This window comes from Triturus cristatus, chromosome 4_1 (genome assembly GCF_964204655.1).
Source record: "Triturus cristatus chromosome 4_1, aTriCri1.1, whole genome shotgun sequence".
NCBI lineage: Eukaryota > Metazoa > Chordata > Amphibia > Caudata > Salamandridae > Triturus > Triturus cristatus.
The window spans coordinates 138,540,360-138,552,525 of NC_140585.1; the positions used below are offsets into that span (position 1 = coordinate 138,540,360).

The 12,166-nt window shown below is 38.6% G+C and overlaps 8 non-coding genes across 8 annotated transcripts; all 8 read right to left on the reverse strand.

Moving 5' to 3' along the window:
* Positions 1-3,349: 3,349 nt before the first annotated feature.
* Positions 3,350-3,421, reverse strand: TRNAC-GCA (transfer RNA cysteine (anticodon GCA)). Its single transcript has one exon. It is a non-coding gene; the product is annotated as a tRNA-Cys (tRNA).
* A 997-nt stretch (positions 3,422-4,418) lies between these two features.
* Positions 4,419-4,490, reverse strand: TRNAC-GCA (transfer RNA cysteine (anticodon GCA)). Its single transcript has one exon. It is a non-coding gene; the product is annotated as a tRNA-Cys (tRNA).
* Positions 4,491-5,498: 1,008 nt separating this feature from the next.
* TRNAC-GCA (transfer RNA cysteine (anticodon GCA)) lies at positions 5,499-5,570 on the reverse strand. The gene has a single exon. It is a non-coding gene; the product is annotated as a tRNA-Cys (tRNA).
* A 996-nt stretch (positions 5,571-6,566) lies between these two features.
* On the reverse strand, positions 6,567-6,638 carry TRNAC-GCA (transfer RNA cysteine (anticodon GCA)). The gene has a single exon. It is a non-coding gene; the product is annotated as a tRNA-Cys (tRNA).
* Positions 6,639-7,646: 1,008 nt separating this feature from the next.
* Positions 7,647-7,718, reverse strand: TRNAC-GCA (transfer RNA cysteine (anticodon GCA)). The gene has a single exon. It is a non-coding gene; the product is annotated as a tRNA-Cys (tRNA).
* Positions 7,719-9,795: 2,077 nt separating this feature from the next.
* TRNAC-GCA (transfer RNA cysteine (anticodon GCA)) lies at positions 9,796-9,867 on the reverse strand. Its single transcript has one exon. It is a non-coding gene; the product is annotated as a tRNA-Cys (tRNA).
* A 996-nt stretch (positions 9,868-10,863) lies between these two features.
* Positions 10,864-10,935, reverse strand: TRNAC-GCA (transfer RNA cysteine (anticodon GCA)). The gene has a single exon. It is a non-coding gene; the product is annotated as a tRNA-Cys (tRNA).
* Positions 10,936-11,943: 1,008 nt separating this feature from the next.
* On the reverse strand, positions 11,944-12,015 carry TRNAC-GCA (transfer RNA cysteine (anticodon GCA)). The gene has a single exon. It is a non-coding gene; the product is annotated as a tRNA-Cys (tRNA).
* Positions 12,016-12,166: the final 151 nt, after the last annotated feature.

Consider the following 12,166-nt stretch of genomic DNA (forward strand, 5'->3'; position numbering starts at 1 on the left):
GCAGTGACACTGTAATGCTAATAAAGTATAAGATCCAAATTAACACTGACTCTGTCAATGGTGATCCATAGGGACTTTATGAAACATCCCAGCTACAAACACCAAAACCAAAATAGGTTTAGGGGACACCCGGATTTGAATCAGGGACCTCTTGATCTGCAGTCAAATGCTCTACCACTGAGCTATATCCCCAACTGTTTTCAAAGATCAGAATGACAATATATCAGTACATCATGAAAGAGTGAGAGGCTCAAGCTCAGTTGGGCCACAAAGTACGAGCTTGAAACTGTGGAAAAGGAGAAGTAGTTCTTAATATTATTAATTAAAGGAAAACAGGATCATTTAAAAAACAAAATGTATATGTTTAATTGTTATTTTTTTTGAATAGGCAGTGGTCCATAGGACCAATATCTCTAATTAAAATGTTTGTTTTGAAACATTCTCAAAGGGGAAGAGGTTTTTACGAGACTACTTATCTTTGTGGATTGATTACCACAATCACTGATATGGTGGTGAAGTATGATTGTTTTGGGCCAAATTACGGTGAAAAAACATTTCTGCATACCACTACAATTTGGTATTTGAAGGTACAACCAAACACCCCTTTCATGTACCTTCGATTTAATACATCAGAAAAAGCTATTTTGTGTTCGCAAATGGCCTGGTTTCTCAGACCAGCCTGCTTGCACCTGCAACTAGGGTTCGTACATCTTGTACGTGGGCAGCGTATTTTAGTAGAAAGTAAATAGATTATGCATTGCACAAAAATGAAGTGCTTCAAACAAACACATACTTTGTATGCACAGAGAAGAGGTGGAATACATGTAAGACTGAGGACACAGGTTAAATGAGGAATAGATTGACTGCATTGCTGCCCACTTTTCTATGCAATTTCTGTAGTGCGATTGAAGGAAGCACTAAACTGTAAAACAAAGTTGTCAATTGCTTTCATAGTCCATTCCCTTTGTTTGGTGCTGTGAAAGGAAGAGCCAGATTCCAAAATAAATCAATGCTTTTTCAGACATTTCCCATACGGAATACCGAGCCCTGTAGAAAAATGCATTTACTCTCAGGTTTTGAGCAGTGACATTGTAATGCTGTTAAAGTGTAAGATCCAAGCCAACACTGACTCTGTCAATGATGATCCAAAGGGGTTTTATGAAAAGTCCCAGCTACAAACACAAGAACCAAAACAGGATAAGGGGACACCTGGATTTGAAACAGGGACCTCTTGATCTGCAGTCAAATGCTCTACCACTGAGCTATATCCCCACCTGTTTGTGAGAGTCGGAATGAAAATATATCAGTACCTCATGAAAGAGTGTGAGGATCATGCTCAGTTGGGCCGGAAAGTACAAGCTTGAAACTGTGGAACAGGAGAAGTAGTTCTTAATATTATTTATTGAAGGAAAACGGGATCGTTTAAAAAAAATATTTGTATGTTTCATTGTTATTTTATTTGAACAGGCAGTGGTCCATAGGACCAATGCCTGTACATAAAATGCTTGTTTTGAAACATTCTCAAAGGGGAAGAGGTTTTTACGGGACGCCTTATCCTTTCGCGGATTGGTTACCACAATCACCGAGATGGTGGTGAAGTATGATTGTTTTGGGCCAAATGATGGACGAAAAACATTTCTACATACCACTGCAATTTGGTATTTGGAAGGTACACCCAAACGTCCCTTTCAAGTACCATCAATTTAATATATCAGAAAAGGCCATTTTGTGTTCGAAAATGGCCTGAGTCTTCGAGCCAGCCTTTTTTCATCTGCAACGAGGGTTCATACATTTTGCACGTAGGCAGAGGTTTTAAGGAGAAATTAAATAGTTTCTACGTTGCACAAGAATGAAGTGCTTTAAACAAACACATATTTTGTATGCACAGAGGAGAGGAGGAATATATGTAAGACTGAGGACACAGGTTAAATGAGAAATAGATTGACTGCAGCGCTGCCGAGTATACTATGCCATTTCTTTAGTGCGCTACAAGGAAGCACCAAACTGTATAACAAAGTTTTCAATTGTTTTCATAGTGATTCTCTTTGCTTGAAGCTGTGAAAGGAAGAGCCGGATTCCAAAATAAATCAATGATGTTTCAGAAAGTTCCCACGCCCTGTGTAAAAATGCATTTATTCCCAGGTTTTGAGCAGTGACACTGTAATGCTAATAAAGTATAAGATCCAACTGAACACTGACTCTGTCAATGGTGATCCATAGGGACTTTATGAAAGATCCCAGCTACAAACACCAAAACCAAAATAGGTTTAGGGGACACCCGGATTTGAACCAGGGACCTCTTGATCTGCAGTCAAATACTCTACCACTGAGCAATATCCCCAACTGTTTTCAAAGATCAGAATGATAATATATCAGTACATCATGAAAGAGTGAGAGGCTCTAGCGCAGTTGGGCCACAAAGTACGAGCTTGAAACTGTGGAAAAGGAGAAGTAGTTCTTAATATTATTAATTAAAGGAAAACAGGATCATTTAAAAAACAAAATGTATATGTTTAATTGTTATTTTATTTGAATAGGCAGTGGTCCATAGGACCAATATCTCTAATTAAAATGTTTGTTTTGAAACATTCTCAAAGGGGAAGAGGTTTTTACGAGACTACTTATCTTTGTGGATTGATTACCACAATCACTGATATGGTGGTGAAGTATGATTGTTTTGGGCCAAATTACGGTGAAAAAACATTTCTGCATACCACTACAATTTGGTATTTGAAGGTACAACCAAACACCCCTTTCATGTACCTTCGATTTAATACATCAGAAAAAGCTATTTTGTGTTCGCAAATGGCCTGGTTTCTCAGACCAGCCTGCTTGCACCTGCAACTAGGGTTCGTACATCTTGTACGTGGGCAGCGTATTTTAGTAGAAAGTAAATAGATTATGCATTGCACAAAAATGAAGTGCTTCAAACAAACACATACTTTGTATGCACAGAGAAGAGGTGGAATACATGTAAGACTGAGGACACAGGTTAAATGAGGAATAGATTGACTGCATTGCTGCCCACTTTTCTATGCAATTTCTGTAGTGCGATTGAAGGAAGCACTAAACTGTAAAACAAAGTTGCCAATTGCTTTCATAGTCCATTCCCTTTGTTTGGTGTTGTGAAAGGAAGAGCCAGATTCCAAAATAAATCAATGCTTTTTCAGACATTTCCCATACGGAATACCGAGCCCTGTATAAAAATGCATTTACTCTCAGGTTTTGAGCAGTGACATTGTAATGCTGTTAAAGTGTAAGATCCAAGCGAACACTGACTCTGTCAATGATGATCCAAAGGGGTTTTATGAAAAGTCCCAGCTACAAACACAAGAACCAAAACAGGCCAAGGGGACACCTGGATTTGAACCAGGGACCTCTTGATCTGCAGTCAAATGCTCTACCACTGAGCTATATCCCCACCTGGTTGTGAGAATCGGAATGAAAATATATCAGTACCTCATGAAAGAGTGTGAGCATCATGCTCAGTTGGGCCGGAAAGTACAAGCTTGAAACTGGGGAACAGGAGAAGTAGTTCTTAATATTATTTATTGAAGGAAAACGGGATCGTTTAAAAAAAATATTTATATGTTTCATTGTTATTTTATTTGAACATGCAGTGGTCCATAGGACCAATGCCTGTACATAAAATGCTTGTTTTGAAACATTCTCAAAGGGGAAGAGGTTTTTACGGGACGCCTTATCCTTTCGCGGATTGGTTACCACAATCACCGAGATGGTGGTGAAGTATGATTGTTTTGGGCCAAATGATGGACGAAAAACATTTCTACATACCACTGCAATTTGGTATTTGGAAGGTACACCCAAACGTCCCTTTCAAGTACCATCAATTTAATATATCAGAAAAGGCCATTTTGTGTTCGAAAATGGCCTGAGTCTTCGAGCCAGCCTTTTTTCATCTGCAACGAGGGTTCATACATTTTGCACGTAGGCAGAGGTTTTAAGGAGAAATTAAATAGTTTCTACGTTGCACAAGAATGAAGTGCTTTAAACAAACACATATTTTGTATGCACAGAGGAGAGGAGGAATATATGTAAGACTGAGGACACAGGTTAAATGAGAAATAGATTGACTGCAGCGCTGCCGAGTATACTATGCCATTTCTTTAGTGCGCTACAAGGAAGCACCAAACTGTATAACAAAGTTTTCAATTGTTTTCATAGTGATTCTCTTTGCTTGAAGCTGTGAAAGGAAGAGCCGGATTCCAAAATAAATCAATGATGTTTCAGAAAGTTCCCACGCCCTGTGTAAAAATGCATTTATTCCCAGGTTTTGAGCAGTGACACTGTAATGCTAATAAAGTATAAGATCCAACTGAACACTGACTCTGTCAATGGTGATTCAAAGGGACTTTATGAAAGATCCCAGCTACAAACACCAAAACCAAAATAGGTTTAGGGGACACCCGGATTTGAACCAGGGACCTCTTGATCTGCAGTCAAATGCTCTACCACTGAGCTATATCCCCAACTGTTTTCAAAGAACAGAATGACAATATATCAGTACATCATGAAAGAGTGAGAGGCTCAAGCTCAGTTGGGCCACAAAGTACGAGCTTGAAACTGTTGAAAAGGAGAAGTAGTTCTTAATATTATTAATTAAAGGAAAACAGGATCATTTAAAAAACAAAATGTATATGTTTAATTGTTATTTTATTTGAATAGGCAGTGGTCCATAGGACCAATATCTCTAATTAAAATGTTTGTTTTGAAACATTCTCAAAGGGGAAGAGGTTTTTACGAGACTACTTATCTTTGTGGATTGATTACCACAATCACTGATATGGTGGTGAAGTATGATTGTTTTGGGCCAAATTACGGTGAAAAAACATTTATGCATACCACTACAATTTGGTATTTGAAGGTACAACCAAACACCCCTTTCATGTACCTTCGATTTAATACATCAGAAAAAGCTATTTTGTGTTCGCAAATGGCCTGGTTTCTCAGACCAGCCTGCTTGCACCTGCAACTAGGGTTCATACATCTTGTACGTGGGCAGCGTTTTTTAGTAGAAAGTAAATAGATTATGCATTGCACAAAAATGAAGTGCTTCAAACAAACACATACTTTGTATGCACAGAGAAGAGGTGGAATACATGTAAGACTGAGGACACAGGTTAAATGAGGAATAGATTGACTGCATTGCTGCCCACTTTTCAATGCAATTTCTGTAGTGCGATTGAAGGAAGCACTAAACTGTAAAACAAAGTTGTCAATTGCTTTCATAGTCCATTCCCTTTGTTTGGTGCTGTGAAAGGAAGAGCCAGATTCCAAAATAAATCAATGCTTTTTCAGACATTTCCCATACGAAATACCGAGCTCTGTATAAAAATGCATTTACTCTCAGGTTTTGAGCAGTGACATTGTAATGCTGTTAAAGTGTAAGATCCAAGCGAACACTGACTCTGTCAATGATGATCCAAAGGGGTTTTATGAAAAGTCCCAGCTACAAACACAAGAACCAAAACAGGCTAAGGGGACACCTGGATTTGAACCAGGGACCTCTTGATCTGCAGTCAAATGCTCTACCACTGAGCTATATCCCCACCTGTTGTGAGAGTCGGAATGAAAATATATCAGTACCTCATGAAAGAGTGTGAGCATCATGCTCAGTTGGGCCGGAAAGTACAAGCTTGAAACTGTGGAACAGGAGAAGTAGTTCTTAATATTATTTATTGAAGGAAAACGGGATCGTTTAAAAAAAATATTTATATGTTTCATTGTTATTTTATTTGAACAGGCAGTGGTCCATAGGACCAATGCCTGTACATAAAATGCTTGTTTTGAAACATTCTCAAAGGGGAAGAGGTTTTTACGGGACGCCTTATCCTTTCGCGGATTGGTTACCACAATCACCGAGATGGTGGTGAAGTATGATTGTTTTGGGCCAAATGATGGACGAAAAACATTTCTACATACCACTGCAATTTGGTATTTGGAAGGTACACCCAAACGTCCCTTTCAAGTACCATCAATTTAATATATCAGAAAAGGCCATTTTGTGTTCGAAAATGGCCTGAGTCTTCGAGCCAGCCTTTTTTCATCTGCAACGAGGGTTCATACATTTTGCACGTAGGCAGAGGTTTTAAGGAGAAATTAAATAGTTTCTACGTTGCACAAGAATGAAGTGCTTTAAACAAACACATATTTTGTATGCACAGAGGAGAGGAGGAATATATGTAAGACTGAGGACACAGGTTAAATGAGAAATAGATTGACTGCAGCGCTGCCGAGTATACTATGCCATTTCTTTAGTGCGCTACAAGGAAGCACCAAACTGTATAACAAAGTTTTCAATTGTTTTCATAGTGATTCTCTTTGCTTGAAGCTGTGAAAGGAAGAGCCGGATTCCAAAATAAATCAATGATGTTTCAGAAAGTTCCCACGCCCTGTGTAAAAATGCATTTATTCCCAGGTTTTGAGCAGTGACACTGTAATGCTAATAAAGTATAAGATCCAACTGAACACTGACTCTGTCAATGGTGATTCATAGGGACTTTATGAAAGATCCCAGCTACAAACACCAAAACCAAAATAGGTTTAGGGGACACCCGGATTTGAACCAGGGACCTCTTGATCTGCAGTCAAATGCTCTACCACTGAGCTATATCTCCAACTGTTTTCAAAGATCAGAATGACAATATATCAGTACATCATGAAAGAGTGAGAGGCTCAAGCTCAGTTGGGCCACAAAGTACGAGCTTGAAACTGTGGAAAAGGAGAAGTAGTTCTTAATATTATTAATTAAAGGAAAACAGGATCATTTAAAAAACAAAATGTATATGTTTAATTGTTATTTTATTTGAATAGGCAGTGGTCCATAGGACCAATATCTCAAATTAAAATGTTTGTTTTGAAACATTCTCAAAGGGGAAGAGGATTTTACGAGACTACTTATCTTTGTGGATTGATTACCACAATCACTGATATGGTGGTGAAGTATGATTGTTTTGGGCCAAATTACGGTGAAAAAACATTTCTGCATACCACTACAATTTGGTATTTGAAGGTACAACCAAACACCCCTTTCATGTACCTTCGATTTAATACATCAGAAAAAGCTATTTTGAGTTTGCAAATGGCCTGGTTTCTCAGACCAGCCTGCTTGCACCTGCAACTAGGGTTCGTACATCTTGTACGTGGGCAGCGTATTTTAGTAGAAAGTAAATAGATTATGCATTGCACAAAAATGAAGTGCTTCAAACAAACACATACTTTGTATGCACAGAGAAGAGGTGGAATACATGTAAGACTGAGGACACAGGTTAAATGAGGAATAGATTGACTGCATTGCTGCCCACTTTTCTATGCAATTTCTGTAGTGCGATTGAAGGAAGCACTAAACTGTAAAACAAAGTTGCCAATTGCTTTCATAGTCCATTCCCTTTGTTTGGTGTTGTGAAAGGAAGAGCCAGATTCCAAAATAAATCAATGCTTTTTCAGACATTTCCCATACGGAATACCGAGCCCTGTATAAAAATGCATTTACTCTCAGGTTTTGAGCAGTGACATTGTAATGCTGTTAAAGTGTAAGATCCAAGCGAACACTGACTCTGTCAATGATGATCCAAAGGGGTTTTATGAAAAGTCCCAGCTACAAACACAAGAACCAAAACAGGCCAAGGGGACACCTGGATTTGAACCAGGGACCTCTTGATCTGCAGTCAAATGCTCTACCACTGAGCTATATCCCCACCTGTTTGTGAGAGTCGGAATGAAAATATATCAGTACCTCATGAAAGAGTGTGAGCATCATGCTCAGTTGGGCCGGAAAGTACAAGCTTGAAACTGTGGAACAGGAGAAGTCGTTCTTAATATTATTTATTGAAGGAAAACGGGATCGTTTAAAAAAAATATTTATATGTTTCATTGTTATTTTATTTGAACAGGCAGTGGTCCATAGGACCAATGCCTGTACATAAAATGCTTGTTTTGAAACATTCTCAAAGGGGAAGAGGTTTTTACGGGACGCCTTATCCTTTCGCGGATTGGTTACCACAATCACCAAGATGGTGGTGAAGTATGATTGTTTTGGGCCAAATGATGGACGAAAAACATTTCTACATACCACTGCGATATGGTATTTGGAAGGTACACCCAAACGTCCCTTTCAAGTACCATCAATTTAATATATCAGAAAAGGCCATTTTGTGTTCGAAAATGGCCTGAGTCTTCGAGCCAGCCTTTTTTCATCTGCAACGAGGGTTCATACATTTTGCACGTAGGCAGAGGTTTTAAGGAGAAATTAAATAGTTTCTACGTTGCACAAGAATGAAGTGCTTTAAACAAACACATATTTTGTATGCACAGAGGAGAGGAGGAATATATGTAAGACTGAGGACACAGGTTAAATGAGAAATAGATTGACTGCAGCGCTGCCGAGTATACTATGCCATTTCTTTAGTGCGCTACAAGGAAGCACCAAACTGTATAACAAAGTTTTCAATTGTTTTCATAGTGATTCTCTTTGCTTGAAGCTGTGAAAGGAAGAGCCGGATTCCAAAATAAATCAATGATGTTTCAGAAAGTTCCCACGCCCTGTGTAAAAATGCATTTATTCCCAGGTTTTGAGCAGTGACACTGTAATGCTAATAAAGTATAAGATCCAACTGAACACTGACTCTGTCAATGGTGATTCATAGGGACTTTATGAAAGATCCCAGCTACAAACACCAAAACCAAAATAGGTTTAGGGGACACCCGGATTTGAACCAGGGACCTCTTGATCTGCAGACACATGCTCTACCACTGAGCTATATCCCCAACTGTTTTCAAAGATCAGAATGACAATATATCAGTACATCATGAAAGAGTGAGAGGCTCAAGCTCAGTTGGGCCACAAAGTACGAGCTTGAAACTGTTGAAAAGGAGAAGTAGTTCTTAATATTATTAATTAAAGGAAAACAGGATCATTTAAAAAACAAAATGTATATGTTTAATTGTTATTTTATTTGAATAGGCAGTGGTCCATAGGACCAATATCTCTAATTAAAATGTTTGTTTTGAAACATTCTCAAAGGGGAAGAGGTTTTTACGAGACTACTTATCTTTGTGGATTGATTACCACAATCACTGATATGGTGGTGAAGTATGATTGTTTTGGGCCAAATTACGGTGAAAAAACATTTATGCATACCACTACAATTTGGTATTTGAAGGTACAACCAAACACCCCTTTCATGTACCTTCGATTTAATACATCAGAAAAAGCTATTTTGTGTTCGCAAATGGCCTGGTTTCTCAGACCAGCCTGCTTGCACCTGCAACTAGGGTTCATACATCTTGTACGTGGGCAGCGTTTTTTAGTAGAAAGTAAATAGATTATGCATTGCACAAAAATGAAGTGCTTCAAACAAACACATACTTTGTATGCACAGAGAAGAGGTGGAATACATGTAAGACTGAGGACACAGGTTAAATGAGGAATAGATTGACTGCATTGCTACCCACTTTTCAATGCAATTTCTGTAGTGCGATTGAAGGAAGCACTAAACTGTAAAACAAAGTTGTCAATTGCTTTCATAGTCCATTCCCTTTGTTTGGTGCTGTGAAAGGAAGAGCCAGATTCCAAAATAAATCAATGCTTTTTCAGACATTTCCCATACGAAATACCGAGCTCTGTATAAAAATGCATTTACTCTCAGGTTTTGAGCAGTGACATTGTAATGCTGTTAAAGTGTAAGATCCAAGCGAACACTGACTCTGTCAATGATGATCCAAAGGGGTTTTATGAAAAGTCCCAGCTACAAACACAAGAACCAAAACAGGCTAAGGGGACACCTGGATTTGAACCAGGGACCTCTTGATCTGCAGTCAAATGCTCTACCACTGAGCTATATCCCCACCTGTTGTGAGAGTCGGAATGAAAATATATCAGTACCTCATGAAAGAGTGTGAGCATCATGCTCAGTTGGGCCGGAAAGTACAAGCTTGAAACTGTGGAACAGGAGAAGTAGTTCTTAATATTATTTATTGAAGGAAAACGGGATCGTTTAAAAAAAATATTTATATGTTTCATTGTTATTTTATTTGAACAGGCAGTGGTCCATAGGACCAATGCCTGTACATAAAATGCTTGTTTTGAAACATTCTCAAAGGGGAAGAGGTTTTTACGGGACGCCTTATCCTTTCGCGGATTGGTTACCACAATCACCGAGATGGTGGTGAAGTATGATTGTTTTGGGCCAAATGATGGACGAAAAACATTTCTACATACCACTGCAATTTGGTATTTGGAAGGTACACCCAAACGTCCCTTTCAAGTACCATCAATTTAATATATCAGAAAAGGCCATTTTGTGTTCGAAAATGGCCTGAGTCTTCGAGCCAGCCTTTTTTCATCTGCAACGAGGGTTCATACATTTTGCACGTAGGCAGAGGTTTTAAGGAGAAATTAAATAGTTTCTACGTTGCACAAGAATGAAGTGCTTTAAACAAACACATATTTTGTATGCACAGAGGAGAGGAGGAATATATGTAAGACTGAGGACACAGGTTAAATGAGAAATAGATTGACTGCAGCGCTGCCGAGTATACTATGCCATTTCTTTAGTGCGCTACAAGGAAGCACCAAACTGTATAACAAAGTTTTCAATTGTTTTCATAGTGATTCTCTTTGCTTGAAGCTGTGAAAGGAAGAGCCGGATTCCAAAATAAATCAATGATGTTTCAGAAAGTTCCCACGCCCTGTGTAAAAATGCATTTATTCCCAGGTTTTGAGCAGTGACACTGTAATGCTAATAAAGTATAAGATCCAACTGAACACTGACTCTGTCAATGGTGATTCATAGGGACTTTATGAAAGATCCCAGCTACAAACACCAAAACCAAAATAGGTTTAGGGGACACCCGGATTTGAACCAGGGACCTCTTGATCTGCAGTCAAATGCTCTACCACTGAGCTATATCTCCAACTGTTTTCAAAGATCAGAATGACAATATATCAGTACATCATGAAAGAGTGAGAGGCTCAAGCTCAGTTGGGCCACAAAGTACGAGCTTGAAACTGTGGAAAAGGAGAAGTAGTTCTTAATATTATTAATTAAAGGAAAACAGGATCATTTAAAAAACAAAATGTATATGTTTAATTGTTATTTTATTTGAATAGGCAGTGGTCCATAGGACCAATATCTCAAATTAAAATGTTTGTTTTGAAACATTCTCAAAGGGGAAGAGGATTTTACGAGACTACTTATCTTTGTGGATTGATTACCACAATCACTGATATGGTGGTGAAGTATGATTGTTTTGGGCCAAATTACGGTGAAAAAACATTTCTGCATACCACTACAATTTGGTATTTGAAGGTACAACCAAACACCCCTTTCATGTACCTTCGATTTAATACATCAGAAAAAGCTATTTTGTGTTCGCAAATGGCCTGGTTTCTCAGACCAGCCTGCTTGCACCTGCAACTAGGGTTCGTACATCTTGTACGTGGGCAGCGTATTTTAGTAGAAAGTAAATAGATTATGCATTGCACAAAAATGAAGTGCTTCAAACAAACACATACTTTGTATGCACAGAGAAGAGGTGGAATACATGTAAGACTGAGGACACAGGTTAAATGAGGAATAGATTGACTGCATTGCTGCCCACTTTTCTATGCAATTTCTGTAGTGCGATTGAAGGAAGCACTAAACTGTAAAACAAAGTTGCCAATTGCTTTCATAGTCCATTCCCTTTGTTTGGTGTTGTGAAAGGAAGAGCCAGATTCCAAAATAAATCAATGCTTTTTCAGACATTTCCCATACGGAATACCGAGCCCTGTATAAAAATGCATTTACTCTCAGGTTTTGAGCAGTGACATTGTAATGCTGTTAAAGTGTAAGATCCAAGCGAACACTGACTCTGTCAATGATGATCCAAAGGGGTTTTATGAAAAGTCCCAGCTACAAACACAAGAACCAAAACAGGCCAAGGGGACACCTGGATTTGAACCAGGGACCTCTTGATCTGCAGTCAAATGCTCTACCACTGAGCTATATCCCCACCTGTTTGTGAGAGTCGGAATGAAAATATATCAGTACCTCATGAAAGAGTGTGAGCATCATGCTCAGTTGGGCCGGAAAGTACAAGCTTGAAACTGTGGAACAGGAGAAGTCGTTCTTAATATTATTTATTGAAGGAAAACGGGATCGTT